The sequence below is a fragment of the Phascolarctos cinereus genome, unplaced genomic scaffold, assembly GCF_003287225.1.
Source record: "Phascolarctos cinereus isolate Bilbo 61053 unplaced genomic scaffold, phaCin_HiC Scaffold_726;HRSCAF=1367, whole genome shotgun sequence".
NCBI lineage: Eukaryota > Metazoa > Chordata > Mammalia > Diprotodontia > Phascolarctidae > Phascolarctos > Phascolarctos cinereus.
Window position 1 is genome coordinate 354717630 of NW_027556098.1, and position 19567 is coordinate 354737196.

At 37.1% G+C, this 19567-nt stretch overlaps 1 protein-coding gene and 1 pseudogene across 1 annotated transcript in view; one reads left to right on the forward strand and one right to left on the reverse strand.

Moving 5' to 3' along the window:
- Positions 1 to 4351: 4351 nt before the first annotated feature.
- Positions 4352 to 19567, reverse strand: part of CSMD2 (CUB and Sushi multiple domains 2) — a 974125-nt gene continuing 958909 nt past the window's right edge. The window contains 1 exon segment of the mRNA XM_078157010.1: positions 4352 to 6897. The gene's annotated coding sequence lies outside the window, so the exon portion shown is untranslated.
- On the forward strand, positions 15476 to 16242 carry LOC110200494 (RNA-binding protein PNO1 pseudogene; annotated as a pseudogene).

Consider the following 19567-nt stretch of genomic DNA (forward strand, 5'->3'; position numbering starts at 1 on the left):
TTTTCCATTGACCTTCAATTTATTATTAGCTAGCCTAATGAATAAATTGATTAATTACCCAGAAATTCTGTCTCTCAGGGTTTTTCCTTCACCATAGCTCCCCATTGCTTTGTTAGCTACAGAAATGAACAACATTAAGACTTTTAAATTGATGAAGAATGAAATCAACAGACGCAAGTGAACAATTTATACAACCCTGTAAAAATAAACCATTCTGAAAGCTGTAAGAACTATGATCATAATTCCAGAAGACCAATTTATCCTTTACAGAGAGGTGATGACTTAGGGAATAGAAACGCATGTAATTTTGTGTATAGACATTGGGGAAATAATGCTTTGCTTGACTATCTATATTTCTCACAAGATTTTTTTTTCTCTTTCAATGGAGTGGAAGGTAGGAGAGAGAGAAAATAGATTTGTGTTCATTTAAAAAATAGAAAGGTAGAGGGAATGATACAGATGTAGAATGTTGCATGTGCCTTCAGATGAGGTCACTGTATTATTAGTTTAATTTAACTATGTTACTTTATTACAAGAAACCTCTCATGAAGTAGGAATAATCTGTAATGCATGTAATCTAAAACACAACAATAAAATTCAAAGTGGCTTAAAAAAAAAAAGAGGATAGATGGGACAGGGCCAGAAACCTTCTGCTCTCTTGGTTTCCCAAGAGGAGAAAGGAGATAAAATCTAAGCCTTACCTTTCTCCTTTTTAACTACAGGGAAAAAGAACAAAGTCAAGAGAAACACCCAAGAAGATCTCTGTCTCAAACCTCCATAGGCTTTTTCTGGTAAAATCAGATCCCATATTCTTAGTTACATTCCTTGTTGCTACAATATAAGTGTGCTCCTCTGCATATATGGGAGCCATCCCACATAACAGCATTTTTTTTAAGAAAAAAAGAAGAGGGAAAAAAAAGAACCCAGAGTATTGAAAAATTCTGAAACTATTAGCAATGTGCCACACCTACAGCCATTTCCATTGGTAAAGATAGTTCTTCTCACATCTGTTCTTTTGAATCAGTCTTGTTGTTATAATTTGGTGATTTTCACTTGATTTTTTTTTATGGTTGTTCTTTCCATTCATATTGTTGTAGTAATTGTACATGTTATTTTCTTGGCTCTGCTCACTTCACTCTTCATCGGTTCATATAGCTCTTTCCATGATTCTCTGTATTCATCACATTCATCATTTTTTACAACACAATAATATTCCATTACATTCATGTGTAACAATTTATTTAGCCCCTCTCCAGTCAATGGGCATATAATTTGTTTCTAATCCTTTGCTATCAATAAAAGAAGCACCAGTATAAATATTTTGGTGAATATGGGGCTTTCTTTTATAAATGACCTCCTAGGGATATAAGTCTAGTAATAGAATCTCTGTGTCAAAATTTATGGATTTTAGTCACTTCATTTGCATTATTCCAAATTGCTTTTCCAAATGGTTGTCCTAATTTATAATGTGCTAGTGTGTCTATCTTCCTCCAACTCCTCCAACATTGACTGTTCCTATCTTTTGTCAATTTTGTCAATTTTCAGGGCATGAGGTGAAACTTCAGGGTTGTTTTGCATTTCTTGTATTATTAGTAATTTGTAGCAATCAGTCATATAGTTGTTAATAGTTTGCAGTTGTTTTGAGAAGAGTTTGTTTACATCCTTTCCCACTTATCTACTGAGGAATGGCTTTTGGTGAAATATATATAGATATAATTGTTATATATAATATATTGTTTATATATATATATACATATCATAAAATATTACATAATGCAGCATATGAAAGTCCAAGAGACAAGGTTCCAGGTATGAAAAATCAAGTTATTAATTAGGTCAGCAAATAATAAATTGAGGTCAATGATTTCTCTTGGTGATCAAGACTGGGAGTCTTTGGACTACCTTAAATCCAGTATTTTTCTTCTGACAGCGACCTTCCCTGACAAGTGAAAAGCAACCCTGATAGGTGGGGTAAGAACTAGGCTCACCCTGTGGAGGTGGGCTAAGAACTCTCAACTTACCTTAATTACTTCACTGTTGGGGAGTGCAGGAGAAGTCAACTGAGGAGGAGGACTGGTCATGAGATTCAGCATCCTACAGCAATCTGGGCAAGGAAAACCACTCCATTCTGGTTTAGTTTCTCCTTTGAGAGCCAGGTTGCCCCAAAGTCTAATGAAGGGAACAAGGACAAAGCTCTTACTCCCTGGGGGAGGGTTTAACTGAAACTGGGTCCTGCTTATAGAATAAACAGAATCCTGCCTTCCATTTGGATGGAGCCCAGCCCAAACTAGGAGCAGATACCTTGGGAGGGGCTCGAATTCTATGAATTCCTCTGCTAAAGTGTTCTAGGATGGGTTTCTCTTTAAGCCAGTATAGGAAATGGCCTTGTGACAGAGAATATTACAAATTAATACTAATAATCAAATAATATAGCATTAAAATTAATTTCCCTCAATAATACTATAATTATATAACTATATATTGTCATATATGAACATATTTTTATATATCTCAAATATCAAAGGTTTATCAGAGACTTGATATAAAGATGCTTTTCCATTCAACCTTTTCCCTTCTTTTCCTAGGTTTTTAATTATGTTTGTGCAAAAGCTTTTCAGTTTCATGCAATCAAAGTTTTCCATTTAATCTTTTGTAATTTCTTTTATCTCTTGCTTGGTTAAGAATACATCTACCCATAGCTGTGAGAGATAAGTGATTTACTTCTCTTCTAAATTTTTATAGTGCGATCTTTAATATTAACGGCATATCCATCTATAACATATTATGGAATATGATGTAAGATATTAGACTAAGCCTAATTTCTGTTAGACTGCTTTCCAGTTTTCTCAATAGTTTTTTAAATTAAGGATTTTTTCCTAGGTAATTTATGTCTTTCATTTTATCAAACACTAGGTTATTAAGCTCCATTGTTCCTGATTTCAAGGTAATATCTAGTTTCCTACATTTGAAACTGTTAGATATGAAGCTCATTGGATGTACCTCCACACTTTGTTGTAATGAATGTCTGTCTTCAATCAAGCCTGTTTATGAAAGAAAGCTCCCTTCTCGATCTATGACCAATTGGAGGCCATTCTTTCCTGAGAACTATTAGACTAACTTGAGCTGGGGGAAAGAAGGTGAGATATGTTGCTCTCTGTGGCTCTCCTTCCCACAAGTCACGCTGTAATTCAGTGTCAATTATTACTTATGCTACTGCCAAAGACAGCTGAGGTGACAATCTCTTAGTATACATAGGAAAAAAAGATTACATTTATTCTGCTTATACATGGAGTATACAACAGGTATAATAGGCAAAAGCTGCAGAAAGGCTAATTTAAGGTTTAATGTAAGAAAAAAACTTTCTAACAATTAGAGCTCTCTAAAAGTTAAAGAGGCCTTTGGAGGTTACAAATTACCTCTCACTATTGGTCTTCCAGCAAGGAATGGCGGGAGAGTATATGTTAGGTTGCATAGTGGATAGGCCCTGGAGTCTGGAAAACCTGAGTTCAAACCCAGCCTCAGGATATTTTCTAGCTGTGTCACCCTGGGCAAGTCACATAACCTCTGCCTGTCTCAGTTTCCCCAACTATAAAATAGAGATATTAATAGCACCTACCTCCCATGGTTGTTGTGAGGATCAAATGAGATAATATTTGTAAAGTGCTTGGCACTTAATAGATGCTTGTTTGCTTCCTTCCTTTTGAGGTATGACGTAAAGTGGATTTCTTAGTTATGGGTTGAACTCAACAGCCTCCATAGTCCCTCCATCCCTAAGATTCCATGAGCGGGTATTATTTATTCTGATCTTTCAAGGATGGGCAGTACTTGTCTAGAAGAGAAGGAGATGGAGGGAGGAAGCAGCATTCCAGCAGGTGTAAATCAACATGGACAAAAGAAAATGAGTTGGAGAGGACAGTAGGAAAGAAGAAAACTAATCCTTAGCTGTGTACCTGCTGTATTCAACTAGGAGAGGTTTCCAGCTATCTTTTTTTCCATGATAGCTTTGTGCCTGTCCTATTTTTATTGATTTTGGATAAATAATGAACTATTCATCAATTTTTTCTGAACCAGCAGGTAACCAGCTTCTTCCAGTTTTAGGGCCAAGCTTGGCCACCAACCAGGACCAGGTAAAGGTGAAGAAGAGGACATGAGAAAGTGCCATATATTTAGTATATAATTTGCCTACTTGGTGAGACCTATTACCCATAGAGCATCTATAGATTAGGAATTATTGAGAGATGAAGTGGCATCAGAATTATCTGAGATTCATTCAGGCTCCGGGACCAGAATCTCTACTATCTGGCCACCTTCACTCCCTATTATCCCACCCCTAATGGAAAAAGACACGGAATGCAAAAATTTATATTTTATTTGAATTCAAAAAATTTAAAATAGCTTTCAAATTCAGGGAAGTACCATATGCCAGGACACCAGGGGGGAAAGCCTCATATACAGAGACAGATAAATTAACACATATATACTTCAGACAAGCCAAGAGGGTGTATAGATTACATATTTACAATGCCGGTTATTTTCTGTAAACCATATTTATATATTTTATTACATTTACAAAAAAGGGCTCCACTACTTTTTACCTACAATGAAAAAATTTACATTGTTTCTTATTTTTTCAACTGTACAAACTTTGTTTCATAAAAATATATCTCTGTACAAAAGAGTTTCTTTTTTTTTTTCCTTTTTCCTTTTTTTTTTTTCCCCATGGGCTGGAGGTGTGCAAGTAGTGAGTTTGGGTGGTGATGAGGCAGCCACGAAAAATCCCTTAAGTTTTTCTTGTTACTTGGAGAGATCCTGGCTGCCTGTTTGCAAATACATGATTTCTCTCCTCCACCCTTCCCCAAGTTTTGAAAGAAAATTCCAAAAGTGGGAAAGAAGAGAGGGGAGGATATGAGATGGATTATTTGGAGAGAAGCACATAGTGGGAGAAGGGGCTGGGGATCAGGAGACATTACAGCAGCCAAATAACTTTCTGCACTTCGTTCAAAATGAAGAAAAGTAGAAATGTAAGTGGGACTGAACTGTCCTTTTCTAATTCCTGGGGCTGCTGTGATGAACCAGATACTGTGCATTATCACTAATGGATGCTGCAGCTACTGCCAATGCAGAGCTTTCTCCTGGCTTTGGTAAATCTCCACATTAACCTGATGTTAGAGATTTCCAAGAGAGGGTCTCTCATTGACAAGGCTTAGAGAGGTATCAATGTCATTCCCCAACCCTTACTCACACCACAAGAATTTAACAATGGCTACTCTTCAAACACATAACATTTAGAGATGACAAAGCTGCACATGTTCAGTTTGTTATTTCAAGATTTAACATGACCCAGACAATTCTGGTGACTGCTAAGGTTAGTGTCCAATGCTGACATTAGCTGGAGACTGAACCTCATGTGTATGTGCATACACACACATACATACACACCCATGAATGCAAACACATACGTTCATGCATATGTCTCTGGGCAGAAATTGGCCCACCAGAAAAGTAGCAGTAGGGACCTGCTCAATTTAGGATTTTTAAAACAATGAATTCAGCTTAAAAAAATCTTTTAAAGTCATAAAACAGTGAGTTCAAAACAAGTTAATTTTACAGAGCTATTTTTACTTTCACTGTTAAATGGATAAAACAGTGAGAATTTTTTTCAAGCCCTCTTTTAACTAGGTTAAAAAACTGAGAGGCTCATTAACTTAATTCATTTGTGTAAAAAAAAAAAAGTCCTGGAAGGCTCAGCTCCCTCTGCTATTAGTGAGTGCAGGGCCAGAATTCTTCTTCACTGAGACAAACATACACTTGCTCAAACCTTACCTTCCAACATAGGTATCACAACTCTGTTCCTAACATTGTTTTGTTTCTCCATTTGTTCTCCCCTGCCTAGATTAAACAGGACAAATTTGGAGCCTCCTGGAATACCAGGAACTGTCCTTCTGTTCTCTTAGCCCCCAGACTCTGCTTATGGACTGGACCCAGGGTTCCTGCCTTTGTGAGCTCTCATTTCCATGGCCTCATCCATGCTATGTCTTAGATCTCAATAAATCAGTGATCTCACTGATATAGAATTTCCATTCATTGGTACAGACTGAAACCAATTCATCTCTTTTATAGTTACTGTGCAATTATTATCCCTAAACATTCCTTAGCAGGCCTCTCCTAAATTCCTCCTTCTTAACTAGATTTCTAGTCTTGGTTTCTCTTGGCTTACCTTATCTGTTCCTACTCATGGCTCAACATGACACTTTGAATTCATTGGTTTGAAGTAAACAAAACAAAATAATTATTTTTCAATCTCCTTCAGAGTTTTCTTTGTACTTGGCTGACTCCTGACTTCCATTTTGCAGATCAGTCAACCCAATTTGCAAATGGATGATTTTTGCCCAAAAATCTTGACATAAAGGCATCCATACTTGGGTGTTTGCTAAGGCTGGGGAAGAGTTAAATAATGCTATCTGTGGTGGGGAATTTCTAACTTTTGCTGCTTGGTTTGCTGGCTGTTCTCTTGGGTCTCTCTGAGATAAACTGATATACCCTTCCCTTTTTGTATTGCATGACAATTTGTCAGCAACTTGGGTTACTACTGCAGGACTCAAACAACTGGAGGAGTGTGTGTGTGTGTGTGTGTGTGTGTGTGTGTGTGTGTGTGTGTGTGTGTGTAATCACCGAACGCTTTGCTCTTTTTTTCTTCACAAGGGTTCCTGCCTCTTCCTCTTCTCTCATCCTTTGCCCTGAGGAATAGATCCAAATGCAGCGTTTGATGGGTTGGGCCTCCAAGGTGGTGAGGTGGAGGGCCTGTGATTCCAGCAGCAGCAGCAGCAGCAGATAGAGACAAGACAGATGATGGTGATGTTGCACACATTGTTAGCTCAAGTCCTGCCCTGTGAAGAACTATAGGTAAGAGTGAGGGAGAGAGAATAGAATTAAAAAATAGAGTTTGGTAAGAGGAGACTTTCCTTTTATACATATGACATTCAGTCATGGTTGTTCACTTGTGCCCCTCTCTACCCTAATCTTAACCCCTAAAACACAAATTCACAAGATATTTAAGAAATAGAACAAAGGGAGTTCAAATTTTTTACCTAAAGGACTTAGATTTCAATTATAATGTCTAGAACATTTTCTTGATCTATAGATGGGTAGAATACCTCTGTAAATAAAAAGGGAAGACTGGGGGATTTTTTTTTTCCACAAAACTTTTTTTTTTTGCGGTGTCTAAATACCAATAACCCATGGATAAAGATCTGATAAACCATGCTGTCCTGGGAGGACCATAGGTTTGGAGCTGCCAATCTCTTAGGTTATTAATTCTGGAAGAAAGAGGGAGTGTGTGTGTGGTGTTATGGTGGGGGGAGGCAAGAAAGGAGGTAAGTGGTGGAAGAGTATTGCAAGCAGGATTTCAAAAGAATAATAGATTTTGAGACAGAAGAGGCCTTAGTGATCATATAAACCAAACCCTTACATGAGTAAACTGAAGTCTAAAGAGGTGAAAGAAGATGCCCATAGTCACATGGCTGATAAAGTTAGGATTTGAAAATTTCAAAGCAGGTCCTGTGCCTCTAAATCTAATACACCTTTTTCCACCAGAGGACTGGGGGAAATTGAGACATGCACAGACCATCAGTGAAGCAGAGTGTAAAGTCTTTATTAGAAATTAATTTGGAAAGGGTAGAGCCAAGATGGTAGACAGAAGCCAGGAAGCTGCTTGAACTCTCTCCAGTTTCCCTCGGAAACGTTAAATCAAGCCTCTAAATGGATTCTGGAACAACAGAACCCACAAAAAGATGCAGTGAAAAAAATTTTCTACCTTAAGATAACTTAGAAGGACTTCAGGAAAGCTCTGTCTCAGTTGAGTAAATGGGGAGCACAGCCCAGAGCAGACAATGTCCGGCAAGCCAGCTGGAGGCTCTTAGCCACAGAACAGATCAGCAACTAAGACCCCATGGTCCTGCTTAGCAGTTCAGTGGCACAGCAGGCCAGAAGTGAGGGCTCCAGCACCAGCGCAGAAGGCAAACTACCAGCCCCAGAACTTCAACACAACAGGCATGACTAGGGAGGATTACCCCAGTGCAGTGGGCAAGCCATCAGCACCTAAGGCCTTAGTGCAGAAAGCCAGTGACCAGACCCCTGGCTTCCAGCATAAGAAGTCTGGAAAGTGGCCCCTGTGCCCCAGAAGCAGAGTTCAATTTTAAAATCACAAAATGGACAAAAAAATGAGCAAAAAACAGAAAAGAACCTCAACCATTGAATGGAAACAAGGAAGATCAAAACACAAACTCTGAAGAGGACAACAATGTCAAAATGCCTACATGTGAAGCCTCAGAATGGAATATGAATTGGTCTCAAGCCCAAAAAACTTTCTTGGAAGAACTCAAAAAGGTTTTTGTTTTTTTAAATCAAATAAGAGGTAGTAGAAAAATTGGGAAAAGAAATGCGAGTTGTCCAAGACAAGAGTCAACAGCTTGAAAAGGAAGGACAAAAATTGACTGAAGAAAACAACTCCTTAAAAAGTAGAACTGGCCAAATGGAAAAGGAGGTACAAAAACTAACTGAAAAAAATAATTTCTTAAAAATTAGAATTGGGCAAGTAGAAGCTAATGACTCTATGAGACAAGAATGAGTCAAAGAAAATCAAAAGAATGAAAAAATAGAAAAAAATATAAAATACCTCACTGGAAAAACAACTGACCTGGAAAATAGATGCAGAAGAGATAATTTAAGTTATTAGACTACCTGAAAGCCATGATCAAAAAAAGAACCTGCATAGCATCTTTCAAGAAATTATCAAGGAAAACTACCCTGATATCTGAGAACTAGAGAATAAAATAGTCATTGAAAGAATCCACTGATCACATCCTGAAAGAGATCCCAAAATAAAATTTGAAGGAATATTGTAGCCAAATTTCAGAATTATCAGATCAATGAAAAAAATACCGTAAATATCCAGAAAAAAAAATTCAAATATCAAGGAGCCACAGTTAGGATTACACAGGACTTAGCAGCTTCTACATTAAAAGATAAGAAGGCTTGGAAGATGATATTCTGGAAGACAAAGGAGTTGGTATTACAACCAAGAATCACCTACCCAGTGAAACCAAGTATAATCCTTCAAATGGAAAATAGACATTTAATGAAATAAAAGATTTTCAGATTTCCTGATAAAAAGACCAGAGCTGAACAGAGAATTTGATCCTCAAATGTAAGACTCAAGAGAAACATAAAAAGGTAAACAGGTAAGAAAAGAACATGTTATTGAGTTAGGTTAAATTATTTACATCCCCACACAGGAAGATGATACTTGTAACTCTTCAGAACTGTATCACTATTAGGGCAGTTAGCAAGTGTATACATAAACAGAGCATGTAGGTAATAAGTTGACTTTGATGTGATATTATATAAAAAAAAAATTAAGGGGTGAAAAAAAGGATTGTATTGGGAAAAGAGGAAAGGCAGGAGCAGAACACGGTAAATTACAAAGAGCCACAAAAGACCTATTACAGTAAAGGGAAACAAGGGAGGGAGGGAACATTGTTTGAACCTTGCTCTCATCAGATTTGGCTCAAAGAGGGAATAACATACACACTCAGGTTTAGAAATTTGTCTTTCCCTATAGGGAAGTAGGAGGGGAAAGGTGAAAGTAAAAGGAGGGGGGCTGACAGAAAGGTGGTCAGACTGAGGGAAGTGGTGGTCAGAAACAAAACTCTGGTGAGGAGGGACAGGGTGAAAGGAGAGAGAAAAGTATAAACGAGAGAGAAATAGGATGGAGAGAAAGACATAGTTAGTAATCATAACTGTGCATATGAATGGGATGAACTCTCTAATAAAATGAAAACAGATAGCAGAGTGGATTAAAAACCAACATCCTACAATATGTTTTTTACAAGAAACACATTCGAAGCAGAGAGATGCATATAGAGTAAAGGTAAAAGGCTGGAGCAGAACATATTATGCTTCAGCTGAAGTTAAAAAAAAAAAGCAATCCTGATCTCAGACAAAGCAAACCAAAAAGAGATGCAATTAAAAGTGATAAGGAAGGAATCTACATCTTGCTAGAAGGTACCATAGACAATTGGAATAGCAAGGTGTGCAGTGGATATAGCACCAGCCCTGGAGTCAGGAGGGCCTGAGTTCAAATCCAGACTCAGACACTTGATACTTCCTGGCTGTGTGACCCTGGGCAAGTCACTTAACTCTGACTGCCTCACCAAGGGGGAAAAAAAAGTACCATAGACAATGAAGAAATACCAGTGCTAAACATATATGTACCAAGTGGTATGGCATCTAAATTCTTAGAGGAGAAGTTAAGTAAGTCACAGGAAGAAAAAAGCAGCAAAATTATGCTGGTAGGGGACCTCAACCTCCCCTTCTCAGAACTAGATAAACCTAACCACAAAATAAAAAAGAAAGAAGTTAAGGAGGGAATAGAATTTTTAGAAAAGTTAGATATGATAGATCTCTAGTGAAAACTGAATAGGGATAGAAAGAAATATACCATTTTCTCAGTGGCACAGGGCACCTACACAAAAATTGACTATATATTAGGGCATAAAAACCTCACAATTAAATGCAGAAAGGCAGAGATATCAGACGCATCCTTTTGAGATCAAGATGCAATAAAAATTACATGTAATAAAGGGCCATGGAAAGATAGATTAATAATTAATTGGAAACTAAATAATCTAATCCTAAAGAATGAGTCAAACAACAAAACATAGAAATAATAAATAATTTCATCAAAGAGAATGAAATAATGAGACAACATACCAAAATTTATGGGATGCAGCCAAAGTAGTTCTTAGAGGAAATTTTATATCTCTAAAAGCTTACATGAATAAAATTGAGAAAGTGCAGATTAATGAATCAGACATGCTACTAAAAAAGCTAGAAAAAGAACAAATTAAAATCCCCAATTAAATAACAAATTAAAAATTCTGAAAATCCAAGGAGAGATTAATAAAATTGAAATTAAGAAAACTATTGAATGAATAAATAAAACTAAGAGCTGGTTTTAAGGAAAAAACCCAATAAAATAGATAAACCTTTGGTTATTTTGATTTAAAAACAGAGAGAATAAACCAAACTATAGCATCAAAAATGAAATGGTGAATTCACCACTAAAGAAGAGGAAATTATATAAATAATTAGGAACTCTTTTGTCCAACTTTATGCCAATAAATCTGATAATCTAAGTGAAATGGATGAATATTTACAAAAATATAAATTGTCTAGAATAACAGAACAGGAAATAAAATACTTAAATAACCCTATTTTAGAAAAAGAAATTGAACAAGTCATCAGTGAACTTCCTAACAAAAAAATCTCCAGGGCCAGAAGGATTTACAAGTGAATTCTGCCAAACATTTAAGGAACAATTAATTCTAATACTATATAAACTATTTGGAAAAATAGGCAAAGAAGGAGTCCTACCAAATTCCTTTTATGTCACAGATATGGTGCTGATACCTAACTCAGCAAGAGCCAAAAATAACAAAAGAAAATTATAGACCAATTTCCCTAATGAATATTGATGCAAAAATTTAAATATAATATTAGCAAAGAAATTATAGCAATTTATCATGAGGATAATACATAATAACCAGGTGGAATTTATACCAGGAATGCAGGGCCTGTTCAATATTCATAACCTATCAGTATAATTGACCAGATCAATAATGCTAACAGAAATCATATGATTATCTCAATAGATGCAGAAAAAGGTTTTGACAAAATACATCACCCATTCCTATTAAAAACACTAGAGAGCACAGGAATAAATGATAAGTAGCATGTATCTAAAACCATCAATAAGCATTATCTGTAATGGGAATAAGCCAGAAGCATTCCCAATAAGATCAGAGTGTGAAATAAGGATGCCCATTATCACCACTCTTATCAATATTGTACTAGAAATGTTAGGTTTAGCAATAAGAGAAGAAAAAGAAACTGAAGAAATTAGAATAGACAGTGAGGAAACAAAACTGTTGTTCTTTGTAGATGATATGACTCCTAGAGAATCAACCACAAAATTACTTGAAATTATTAACAACGTTAGCAAAGTTGCAGGATATAAAATAAACCCACATAAATCATCACTCTTTCTATACATTACCAACAAAGCCCAGCAGCAGGAGACAGAAAGAGAAATTCTATTTAAAAGAACTGCAAGACAATATAAAATATTTGGGAGTCTTGTCAAGACAAACCCAGGAATTATATGAACACAATTACAAAACACTTTTCACACAAATAAAGTCAGATCTAAACAACTGGAAAAATATCAGTTGCTCATGGGTAGGCCAAGCTAATATAATAAAAATGACAATTCTACCTAAATTAATTTACTTATTCAGTGCCATACCAATCAAACTACCAAAAAGTATCTGGTAGAGCTAGAAAAATAACAAAATTCATCTGGAAGAATAAAAGGTCAACAATATCAAAGGAATTAATAGGGAAAAAATGCAAAAGAAGGTGACCTAGCCATATGACATCTAAAACTATATTATAAAGTGGCAATCATCAAAACTATTTGGTATTGGCTAAGAAATAGAGAGGTGGATCAGTATAATAGGCTAGGGACACAAGACACAGTAGTCAACGACTCTAGTAATCTACTGTTTGATAAACCCAAAGACTCCAATTTCTGCGATAAGAACTTACTATCTGACAAAAACTGCTGGGAAAACTGGAAAACAGTATGGCAGAAACTAGGCATAAACCAACATCTCACACTATATAACAAGATAAGGTCAAAATGGGTACACAATTTAGACATAAAGGATGATACCACAAGCAAATTAGGAAAGAAAGGAATAGTTTACCTATCAGATCTATGCAAAAGGGAAGAATTTATGACCAAACAAGAGAAAGAGAACATTATGAAATGCAAAGTAGATAGTTTTGATTATATTAAATTAAAAAGGTTTTGCTTAGACAAAACCAATGCAACCAAGATTAGAAGGAAAGCAGAAAGTTGGGAAATAAACTTTTATAGCCAGTGTGTTTGATAAAGGACTCATTTCTCAAATATATAGAGAACTGTGTCAAATTTATAAAAATATAAGTCATTACCCAACTGATAGTCAAAGGAGATGAGTAGGTAGTTTTCAGATGAAGAAATTAAAACTATATATAGTCATGTAAAAATGCTCTAAATCACTACTGATTAGGGAAAGGCTAATTAAAACAACTCTGATGTATCATCTCATACCTATAAGAGTGGCTAATATGAAAGAAAAAGAAAATGATAAATGTTGGAGAAGATGTGGAAAAATTGGAACACTAATGCATTGCTGGTGGAGTTGTGAATTGATCCAACCATTCTGGAGAGCAATTTGAAACTATGCCCAAATTGCTACAAAACTGTGCACACCTTTTGATCCTGTAATATCACTACTAGGTCTATATTCCAAAGAGATTATAAATAAGGAAAAGGATCCACATGTACAAAAATATTTATAGTAGCTCTTCTTGTGGTAGCCAAGAATTGGAAAGTGAGGGGCCCATCAACTGGGGAATGGCTGAACAAATTGTGTATACGAATGTAATGGAATACTACTGCGCTATCAGAAATGATAAGCAGGCAGATTTAAAAAAAAATTCTGGAAAGACTTGCATGAACTGATGCTGAGTGAAGTGAGCAGAACCAGTAGAACATTGTACACAGTAACAATAACACTGTGTGATGATCAACTATGATAGACTTAGCTCTTCTCAGAAATACAATGATCTAAGACAATTCCAAAAGACTCATGATAGAAAATGCTATCCATATTCAGAGAAAGAACTCTGGAGTCTGAATGCAGATCAAATCAAAATATTTTCACTTTTGTTTTTTTCTTTCTCATGGTTTTCCCCTTTTGTTCTGATTCTTCTTTCACAACATGACTAATGTGGAAATATGTTTAACATGATTATACATGTATAGCCTACACCAGATTGCTTACTGTCTCAGGGAAAAGAGATAAAGTGAAGGGGGGATGGGAGGGAGGGAGAAAAATTTGGAACTCAAAATCTTAAAACAATGAACATTGAAAACTGAAGAAAAAAAAATTCATTGGGAACCTAAGTTCTGTAATTTTTTCCTACTCTTTTTTGTTTACCTTTTGCCCAAGTCCATGTAATAAAGCATTCTTTTTTAAATCCAAGGAATCTCTAGTATTTAATCAAGGCATGAATATGAGAAGTGGTTCTCCTCTGATAAGCCTCTGATAAGCCAGGAAGATGATGGTAGTGTTCTGGGAATTCCTGAACTGATCCCAGTCAGAAAAAATTCAGGGCATAAAATGGTGAAGAATTTTATCTTCTATAGGGTAGGTTAGGGTCCTAGTTGTCAAAGTCGGTTCTATGACCACAAAATGGGGAAGGGTGAATATTTGCAAAATATAATTTAAAGTTTTTATTTTTTTCTGATTCAGTCTCTTTCCTCTGGCCTCTTTTCTCTCCCCACTTTGTTTTAAGTCCAGGTCCTGGTGTCTAGCCTCATCATGCTTGAAAACATATAGCTATTATTTCCTCCATGAGGCCGTGAGGATGTTCATTCTACCTAAACTAAGCAAAGGAAATGCCACCTAGGAAAGCTAGGTGGCACAGTGCCTGAAGTCAAGAAGCCTCTTCTTCCTGAGTTCAAATTCTGCCTCAGACACTTACTAGCGTGTGATCCTAGGTAAGTCAGTTAACCCTATTTGTCTCAGTTTCCCCATCTGTAAAATGAGCTGCGGAAGGAAATGGTGAACCACTCCAGTATCTTTGCAAAAAAAACAACACCCAAATGGGTTTAGAAAGAGTCAGACACTACTGAAAAATGACTAAACAACAGTTTACAACTTGCTTATTTTATCAATACAGTCTAAGTACAAAATGTTTCTATAATTCTTTAAGGTTTACCAAGTGCTTTCCTCACAAAAACTTTGTAAAATGTATGGTTAAAAACATACATTTATCATTGTAGACTTCTTATTTGTCTTTATATCACTATAAACAACCTTCATGAAATTCTATGTTCATTTACAAAAAAAGACTTGCCATACATAATTGATTGTAGATGTTCTGCTCATTAGTAGGTTTCTATGTGCTAAAGTACTAAAGTTCACTGATGACAGTTCAGGGGGTTTTATGGTGGCACGGATTGATAATGTTTTTATTCTGCAAATGAAGCCAGCTAAACAATGGATGAAAGGTATGCTGGAACCTCAGGGTCTGGAGGAAACGAGACAATGATAAGAAAAGCCCATAATTTAAAAGAAGGGGGTAAGTGATTGTAGAGCCTGATAAGCTCCTTAAGGAGTTCTTGGAGGAAGTCTGCATAAGAAGATATGTAATAGAAGAAAGGACAGGTAAACGACAATGGACACTAGAAAATGGCACAGTCCTGCAGGAACAGTAGCAGAAAAACCAGGGGCTCAAATTAATCTTGCAAAAAGTGTTAAAGGCAAAAGGAGCTTTAGGTAGTAGTTCCCTGTCTTGAATCATGGAAGCGGCGACGGAAACGCAAAGTGCAGCGGCGGGCCAGCACTGCTTCACCAAGATTTCTTGCACAAGTGGCAAATGGGGCAAAAAGCGGTGGGTGGGGGGGAGGAGCAGCAGCCGGAGGGCCTCGACAGAGGTGGCCAGATGGATATTGAGGGACCCCAGCCCCACAAGAAACCCATTTTTCCTCCTTTGTCTGGGGGCGCATTCTCAAGTGGCAAAGATGAAATAAGGAAAATCTCAGTGCCTGCCAACAGACAGACTCCATTAAAAGAGAACTGGATGAAAATATTTACACCTGTTGTAGAACACCTGGGACTTCAGAGTAAGATTTGACTTAAAGTTAAGGAATGTAGAAATCAGGGCTTGTAAAGAAACCAAGGATGTAAGTGCTCCGACAAAAGCTGTCGATTTTGTGAAAGCTTTTATTCTTGGATTTCAGGTGGAGGATGCACTTGCTAGAATCTTTTGAAATTACAGATGTAAAGCCTTTAAAAGGAGACCACCTTTCTAGGGCAATAGGAAGAACTGCTGGGAAAGGAGGAAAAACTAAATTAACCACAGAAAATGTGACACGGACTTGGATAGCTTTGGCTGATTTGAAAGTTCATATCCTTGGCTCTTTCCAAAATATTAAAATGGCAATAACAGCCATCTGCAACCTCATCCTTGGAAGTCCTCCACCCAAGGTCTATGGTAACATTCGAGCAGTGGCTAGCAGAGCAGCAGATCGATTTTAATTTCAAAATAAAGGACTGCTTTCTTCAGGTGGAGAAGGACTGCATGAGGAAGTAGCAACAGCATGAAGGGGAGAAGCAAAATCTGTTTTAAAGCCAGAATCCCTTTTTCTATTCTTATTCAGAAACAAAAGAAAGCAACATTTTTCTAGTTATTCTAATATAGACTTAAATTTTTATATTTAAATAACATGAAAGCTATTTATCTTCTTTTAGGTATAATGTACCTGTTTATCTACTTTATGCTAGAGTAGATCCACAATTGGGTCTCCAGGCACAGGGCCTGCAGTAAGATCCGAGTTCATATCTGGCCTTAACACATTTATTAGCTATGTGACCTTGGGTGAGTCAGTTAACCTCTGTCTGCTTATTTCCTCAACTGTAAAACAGGGATTACAATAGTACCTACCTCACAGTGTTGTTGTGAGGATCAAATGCAAGATTTGTAAACTGAATTTCTTGGCACATAGTATGTGCTATTTTAATAAATGCATGTTACTCCTCCTCTTTAAAAAAAAAGGGGGGCTTTAAGAAAACTTTTGGTAGCAAAAAGAAAAAAGGCAGAGATAAACTCACTGTTTGGTTTAATAGGATGACAGCTGAAGACACAAAGAAATTAGAAGTGCATAACTCCTTTTTTTTTCTTTTTTCTCTACCTCATCAAGAATTTTGAAATTCCTATATCCTTTTAATCTTTTAATCACTCTATCTGTCTCTATGCCTTACTACCCCTAACATTATTGTTCACCCTCATTGTGACTTCCAGTCATTACACCACTCAGTACATTCCCAGGCCATCAACCCTGCTGCCTTAGCTACATCTCTTCTTTTTAATCTTCACACACACCCCCACCCAGTGAAATAATTCAGTTCTATACTATACCCTAACTCTCAGTCAAAGTGAGAACTTGGAAAGACCTGAGTACGCTTGGCTTAAAAAGGCCAAGGTCTCCCACTGCATCCTGGGACATCTCCAGTTGTCCTGCTCTATATCTGGCCACTGGACCCAGATGGCTCTGGAGGAGAAAGTGAGGCTGGTGACTTTGCATAGCTCTCCTTCACTGTAATCCAACTCACTTGCAAGTCATGGCAGCATCTCCCTGATATCATGGTCCTCTTCAAGAATGAAGAATAAACCACAACCTTATGTTATCATCAATCACACTTTGCCAAACCCATAGCCCTGGATTATTTTCACCACTTGGCTCCTATACTCTGACTGAATCACTCAGGAGGAAACTATGAAGCAGCAACATGTGTCCACTGGAAATTTATCTTTTCTAATCTTAATTGGCTGACTGCAGCAAGGCAATCCTACTCCCTGCTAATTGATTTTCTATCCCCTTCACCATCATGGCTGTTCTAAGCCTCTTTAATGCTCAAGCCTCCCATGGCTCCCCTTTTCCTCATCCTTTTTGCTGAGCATCTACCTTCACACTTCACTGAAAAACATAAGGCCATTTGCCAGGACTTCCCTTTTGATCTCTTCTCTTCCTCCCACATACCTCTGACATTCTAATAATTACATCTAACATTTAAATAGTGCTTTAACATTGGCCAAATGTGTCTATATCTTCCTTCACTCCAGTCTCTAATGAAGAGGTGGCCGTTCTTGCCAAGGCCAACCCTTTCACATGGAGCCTTGATCCCATTCCCTCCTGTCTTCTTCAGAAGACTGACCTTACTATAATCCCAGCCATCTAATCTTCAACCTCTCCCTGTCTACTAGCTCCCTCCTTGTTACCTATGAACATGTTCAAGTTTCATCCATTCTTAAAAAGTTCACACTAAAAGATTGTATTATCATTGTTAACTATCATTTTATATCTTTCTTTCCCTTCTCAGTTAAAATCTTTGAAAAAGTCATCTTTTAAACACTCTGCAATCTGATTTATGACCTTATCATTCAGCTGAAATTGCTCTCCTCTCCAAAATTATCAATGATCTTAATTGCCAAATCTGATGGCCCTTTCTCAAACCTGATCTTTCTTGACCTTCTTTAACCTTGAGATTTTCACTCCTCTTTGGGTTTTTCTGACAATGTTCTCTCTTGCTTGCCCTTCTATGCATCTACCTGTTCCTTCTCAGTTTCCTTTGCTGGATCTTTATCCATGGCCCCCAAGGATCTGCTGTAGCTCCTTTTCTCTCTATACTCTCTCATCTGGTGATTTCATAGGCTCCCATGAGCTCAATTATCATCTCTGTGCAGATGATTCCCATATCTATATAAATAACCCTAGTCTCTTTCCTGTCCTATATCACCTACTGCCTAACGGACATTTTTTACTTGATGGCATCTTAAACTCAGTTATGTCCAAAGCAGAATTTTAGTTTTTTTTCCCCCAAATCCTGCTCACTGCCAAACCTCCCTATCACTATTGAGGACTCCACTATCCTTGAAGTAATTCAGGTTTGCAACCTTAGTTTCCTACTGCACTCCTTTCTCTTACTCAGTTAATCATCCAGGTTAAATCTCATCATTTCTTTTTCCACACCATTTTTCAGATATGGTACCTTTTTTCTCCACTTACACAGTTCACAAGCTTGTTCTAGCCCTCATCAGCTCTGGCCTGGACTGCTGCATCAGATCTATCATTGGTTTCCCTGCCTCAAGTTTCACCAGGCTTCCTATACATCCTTTCGTAAAATGTAGGTCTGACCATGTCACCCTCATACTCAAAATCCACAGTGGCTTCTATTACCTCTAGAATCAAATAAAAACTTCTGTCTGGCATTTAAAGTTCTTCACAACATATTCCCTCCCTTTCTTTCCAATCACCTTACACATGGAGGCACAGTGGTTACAGCTGGAGTTAGGAAGACCTGAATTGGAATTCTGCCTCAAATGCTTACTAGCTCTGTGACTCTGAGCAAGTCTTTCTGATCCTCTCTCAGACTCAGTTTCTTCTTCTGTAAAATGGGGATAATAGTAACATCTACCTCATAGGCTTGTCGTAAGGATCAAATGAAATAACGTGTGGAAAGTACTTTGCAGAACTTAAAGTACTATATAATTATCAGTGATTATTGTATGACTACCCTCCAAGTACAGTATTGTTCAGCTACTTTGGTCTGCTGACTTTTCCTCACACATAGCTCTCTACCTCCCTCCCATCTGTGTGCCTTTACACTGGCTAAACCTCAGGCCTAGAATGTCCTCGTTTCTTGCCTCCACCAGCTCTCCTAAGGAGCCAGCTCCTCACCAGGGAGGAGGATAAGGAGGGTGCTATTTTTGCCTTTTCTTCATGTCTCCATTACTTAGCATAATAAGCACCTAAAAAATGTTTGCTAAAGGACAGTGATCTTAAGACTAGTTAGAATAGAACAAAAATTATTCAGTGGTAATTATAACCCAA